This window comes from Phasianus colchicus, chromosome Z (genome assembly GCF_987193195.1).
Source record: "Phasianus colchicus chromosome Z, bPhaCol1.hap1.1, whole genome shotgun sequence".
NCBI classification, from domain to species: Eukaryota; Metazoa; Chordata; class Aves; order Galliformes; family Phasianidae; genus Phasianus; species Phasianus colchicus.
The window spans coordinates 52,818,457-52,824,979 of NC_143476.1; positions in this window are offsets into that span (position 1 = coordinate 52,818,457).

Here is a 6,523-nt window from a genome sequence, read left to right on the forward strand (position 1 = left end):
GGTACTTTTTCTTTGTGTAAAGTACTCACTTTAGACACTAACCGACCTAATATACAGACTTGGCTGTCTGTGGGGACTACTAGCTAAACATATGTTGCAGCTTCAAAAAAAGAAGGAACAGTAGTGGCTATCTTAAACAGAATAAAATAGAAAATGATGCTCTCTTTGACTGTCATTTATCGTTACGTTTAACATTTGACTTTTCAGGTTTGGAGCAGGTACCAGCAGGCTTTCAAAAGAGCCACGGAACCTATCACAGGTTACTGCTGTGCTAAATATGATGTTGCTAGACATATATGTGGGACTGAAGGAAGAGAAATACTAGCAATCTGCTATAACTTAATCCAGATGGTCAAGTTTATGTTTTCTTCAAAATGCAAGCTGTCTCCAGTGAATTCATTAGAACCATATTGTAGCTTTCTTTTTCTAGTATAATTTTAGTAGCTAGGTTAAAAAGAAAAGCCTAGGACTGCCAAACTAATCTCAAGTGCCTGATTATTTTCTCTCTGAAGGGTTTAAACTGTTCAGTAATTCTCTCCTCCCCCCCTCTCTCTTTTTTATTATTATTAAGCCAGTGTGTAATCCTGTGAAATATTGGCTTAGAGTATCTAGAAATAGATAACGTGCTGTTTTTGTCTGGGAATAATCAAGATGTTTGAAAAGCAAGGATCTGTAGTTGTGATGCATTCAGCAAAGGTATCTGCCTATTTTATCATGGATGGCTCATTTATTGAAGAAGAAACATTTGTCTTAAACAAGCTAGATGCCTTTTTCTACATGTGTTTCCGGGCAGCTTTTTCCTGTATCTCTTCTGATATGTTGTGGATTTTTTTCATTTCTTTGTATTAAATATTTGCCAAATTACACAATACCTGAAATGGATACTCTTTGACCTTTTTTTTTTTTTTTCCCACCAGAACAGGCCAAAACTGAAGAAATTCTGCGAAACATAATATCTTTAAAATACAAATTAATTCTGTTAGAATTATTTCCTTAAATAAACTCCTAATACCTACCACCATTCATTGTTTTTCACTTGGATGGAGTTTTCAGTAAGCAAACATGAAACCATCAGACATTTACACTCAGATATCTCATGCAAGAGATGTTATTTTCTGATCTTTCTGATAGTGACCTTACTTAAAGAAAACAGGAAATCAAATTTTGAATGAAACAGAACAAGCATATTCTGGGACAATCGTAGGATACCTGCAGACTAATCTGCAAAGGGACAGTGTTAATTTTTATACTTAAGAAAGAACATGGTAGAAAAAATATCTTTGGAGGATTTTTAACAGTTATCCAATAAAATGAGCTTTCATCACTCTACTAGGTGAAAGACGAAGGAGTTGAAATTCTGCCATTTACAATGAGAAGAGATCCTCCTGGAGACTTTTCTCAGTACGTCAATAGCAAAACACTACTTCCTTAATTTCTTTTAGGAACTCAGATAGTAAATTACTTGCAGTGAACAATATCAGTTTCCTGGATAAGGGAATATACAGGAGAAGTGTTGATGTGAAATTAACTGTTGTCAAATGCAGCATAAGAACAAGGAATTGAAGGAAATACACTGCTCATTTTTTCTTGATCTTTGTTTATGAGAAAGTGTTTCTGGAGAAGGGGATTTAAATTGACTGTGTCCTCCGAATTAACCAGTCTGAATTTTGATTCACTAACAAAACATGAAACAAACACAGAAAAAATTGAAAGTCATATGATAAAGTTTCTATCTGTTTATTTAAATAGGTCAGGTACTAAGGAAAGCTGTTGAGTGCTAGGAACCCCTCTTGAGACAAGTACAGCGGCTTTACAAAATATCCTCTTCGAAGGTGACTGTCAATCCAGTTTAGAATTGGCTACTGTCTGCTATTAAGTTGTAATGCTCCATATGGATCATGCAGCACAGCATCATCTCTAGACTGCTCACAGCCCTGTGTCAGGCCAAAAATCAGATCCGCATTATGTTGTGGTAGCAACACATCTGGAAAATAAAGCATGATAGTACCCATGTAGTCCATGTAAACTCTGTCATGTTTGTGGTACCACAATAGCAAGTCAAAGATACAGGGAGGAACAAGTCATGAGCAAAGCAGCAGAACTGCTGTAATATAAAATGTATTAGATCAAGTATGACTGGTTTTGTTATTATATTTTTTACATTATTATTTACAAATAAAACAGTGTTTCCTGAAATGCTTCACTTTTTACAATGAATTTGTACTGTTTGCACATGTGATAGATGCAATTATCCACAGTAGTGTTAAAACAGTGCTTGCTGTAGCTGGTACAATGAGTTCATGTTTCTAAGATATTGTTTTCATTTTTAATGTAATGTCCAGCAAGAATCAGCACTCTTAACTTCTACTTGTTGAAACAAGCAAATAAGATGGATCCTATGCAAAGCATCACAAGATCCACACTGGAAAGCTTAAACTAGATGTAGTGAGAAGAAGGTGGAGAGATGGGCTAGGTTAAGCATATTTTAACAATGGAAGAGCTTCTTTTCATAAGAATAAAAAATAAATAAATTTGAATATGTGAGAGTGGCATTTTAATACAAGGAAAGTAGGCACTTCTGTGGGAAAGATGTTTGCTCTTATTGGTGATGTAGCAAAGCATCTAAGTATATCATACCAATGATGGTTCAAGGAAGTGTTTTTCATATGAAGCTGGAATGAGAGCAAAAGCTGGATATATCTATATGCAGCCAGCTTCTGACAAAGCTTATTGTGTGAGAAAATGAGTGAAAGTTTAACGATAGAATGAAGATGCTTAGAAAATTGCCATTTGTTCTCAAATTTTTACAAGTGAATTTCAGAAGTCGTGGGTTGGAAGCAGCATAGATGTTGAGTAATTTGTCTCTGCCAGCAGATAATGTTTTCAGTTCTTTGTAATGCCTGGTGTTTGGGTTAAATAAGAAAGTCCTATTGACACAAGACAGAAGCATGAGGTAGTCTGCACCTTGCAATAAGGTGCATTCCCAGTAGCATACGGATTTCAAACACTGAGCAGCTGAAGGAGATTTTTTTTTTATTTTTTTTTTAAGTCTGTGAGGACACACATACCTTAAAACTTATGGAAATGTTCCCATTAACATCAGTGAACTTGGAAATCTACTACGTTTTCTATTCCACTGTTTTAAATGTCCAAATCAAAAGTCAAAGTCAAAATGTATCTTCAGTGTGTCCTTAGGACTGTATTGTAGACGTGCCGGAAATATTCAGAAGTTTTCAAAAAGACACAAGAAAATTTTTCCTTCTGTTGGAATGTTTTTGTTTGTAAACATGATAATGATATACTTGAGATGGTCTAAATTTGTGGGAGCACTAATCAACTCACCCACTTAAACTTCTAGCAGACCTCTATGCTGGAAATGACTGTGAGCCAGGTCTCATGATGGAATCTTAAAACAAGCTGTTTTCCAACTGGGTGCTATTTTGAAGCCCGACAAATCATGTTTCAATCAAAATATTGTTGGACTCAAGTTCCAAAAAGCAGTACCTTTTTTGGTGAAAGATGTTCACCTGGAGACTCTTTGCAGGGAGCCTGTTGCTTTCCCTAAACAGGAGTGTCAGCAAGTATAAGCCAAGTAAAGGCTAGGTTTACTGTATACCAGGAGATGGCCCCAGGCAACATGAATGCTTTTTCCCACTTAATGATCTTCAGTTTTCATTCTGGCTCCATAGCCTGAAACTCTTTTGTGAAACAGCAATATAACAAAGACTCTGACGGCACAGCTAGTGCTTTTCATTTACAACTGTACCCCATACAACTTCATCCTTCTGCCTTTTTTCTTTCCTGCCAAGAAAAAAACGGAATAGCTAGAATTAGTGCTCCTTGAGTACCAGTTCACTTGCCTAGCAATTTTCTTAAGAAAACAGATGGTTCAGTATGTGAAAGAGGGCTGGTAAAGACCTCTGTGTGAGGTCCTTGGCAGAGTAATCTCATTCCAAAGATCTAGGTGGCTGGGATTCCCTCCCCCTCTCCTTTAATACAAATTCTTAAGTGTTAAGTCAGGCAGAAAATGAGTCTAGTCTACATTTATCTTACTGAATGGCAGTCAACTCCTGCCTAATCTTTCAACATATATTTGTTCAGTGGATCAACAGATTGTGTAAGCAGCATGACGGACGGGTTTAGAAATATGTCTGCTTATGTTTGGTTTGTGCTGAACCACTGACCATTTTGTTTGTGAATCCATCATAAATTACATCTCCAGGTTACTCAGTATGAGTGAGGAGGGGAAATACTTGTTCTCGCTGTGGTGAAAGGCATCTTACACAGCTGTCAGACTCTAGAAAGGAAGCAGAATTGCATCAATAGTAGTTTTAGCTGTTTTCCAAAATCTTGATGGATATGGCTCTTCTTTTGCAAGCTTTTTGCTGACTGCAGTGTTACTGCTTGTTGGAGATAACATAAGGCAAGAATAGTTGTTGCCAGGTAAACATGTAATAATTTGGGAACAAATGCATGATAGAGATTATGGATATCATTTTAGCTGCATTTTACAAAACAGAGGCCAAGAAACAGCAGAAACATACGATTATAAATGGCAGATATCAAAGATATCAAATAACATGAAGTGATTTTTTAGAATCTGAATATCTAGAAGTGGCAACATCTTGGAGCACATATATGTCAGCTATAATGGAAATGTCCTTCATTTTCTTATTGATCATCTGCTTCCTGCATTTCACTTTTATATTTGCAACACAAAAATATACTTTTAGTATACTTTTTTTTTTTTTTTTTTTTTTTTTTTTTTTTTTTTTTTTTTTTTCCTGAAGGAAAAGTTCTTTCTTGAGGTATGATATTGCCAAGTGCTTCTTGGTGTGAATGAGCAACATAGTGTACTGAGAACATGGTTGTGAAGGGTTGTATTTCACAAGATATGAAAGCAGGCTAGGAAGATAGCACTCTCAGTATCATGATGACCTGTGGATAAAAGTGTGGGCTGAGTAGATGCTTCAGTTGACTCTTTCAATCTGAAAATTATTTCTAACATAGTTATGTGACTGCTGCTGCCTCGTGTGGGAGATGGAGGAACAGAAGGAAGTTTTCTTCTGCATATGAGAAGAACTTGCCTGGCAGATGGCAAAGAGCAGGGGACTTCGTGGCAGCTGTAGACTGACCCTCCAGTCAAATGTACCTTCCCAGCATCCAAAGAGGCACAAGATGAAATCTGTTTTCTGCCACTCTTGATTTTGTTGGGTTCCAGCTGCTGCCCTGATGGCTACTTTAAGATCTGTTTAAATGAGTTTGCACTGGAGCTAAGTGTATCTGGTAAAGAAAGCCAATGAAGCAGATTTGCAGAAGAGATGACAGTCAGGAAAGGACTATATTTCTTCATGCAGTCAGAAGGAATGAACCATGGGAGGGTGGTAGCTGTTGCTATTTCACTGTTTCAGATTGTTATGTTTCCATGAAGGCAGATTCTTAAAGTTGTGGATTTAGGGGGATTTGATTCTCTATGCATTGAGTGCTGGTGATTCATAGAAAATTCCTTTAATTTCTTTGTTTGAAATTTGTTCAAAGGGAATTATATATTCCCTGTTCCAATTCACTCTTTTCACTCTTTATTTTGAAGGAAGCACACACACACACACACACACACACACACAAAAAAAAAAAAAAAAAAGCAATTTTTTGCATAGTGTACAATTATATTTTACATACCTTTTTCTTCTTTTACATCCTTTTTTAAATTTATTTTTCTTAATCATAGTCCTATAAGAATGAAAGAAGACAAGAACAAAAACAAGAACAAAAACAAGAAAAAAAAACCCGTATTTATTTATGTGCATATCTATTCAGTATAGTAATCCACTGATTTGACTATCTGCTTAGCAATTTTATTTAATACATTTACTCTATATTGATTAGGATGCTGAAAGAAGTTTTCCTTCCTTGCTCCTTCCTTTTCTTAAGACAACATAGATGGCCTTTGAAATTGCTTCTATTATTTCTAAATACTGTATAGTTCAGGGAAAAAGAGTGCTGGAAAAATGCTGCATTTGCTGAAATAGGTAAAATTGCACAGTTGTATTTTTTTGTTTGTTTGGTTACATTTGATTCCTGTTTTTTCCCATTCTCTTTTCTTTAGACGTAATTAAGACTGGGATGATTTGAAGGTACCATCTAACGTACCTTTAAAGCTTTTGAATGCCACACTTCTATTTTTATCTTTTATTTTCTGCTTTTCCTTTCTTAGCCAAAAAAAAGACTGTCAATTTCCCAAAGTTTTGAAAAACTGAAGTCATTTGTTGTACATCAAAACACCAGATAAATAAAAATACATCTTAGCATAGCAGCAAATTAATAAGAGTAACACTGTATACATACAAACTTGGATAGTTATATTCACTGCTTCTTTGACAGCTAGTGCTTGCTATGCGAAGTTTAAATCTAGTTTACTGAATGCTTCCACTTTGATGCACTTGTATGTTATAAGTAAATCTCAAGGGGAAAAAAATTAGTTAGAAGCCAAAGTTCATAGTTCTCTGAGTGCATTGTATGTCAT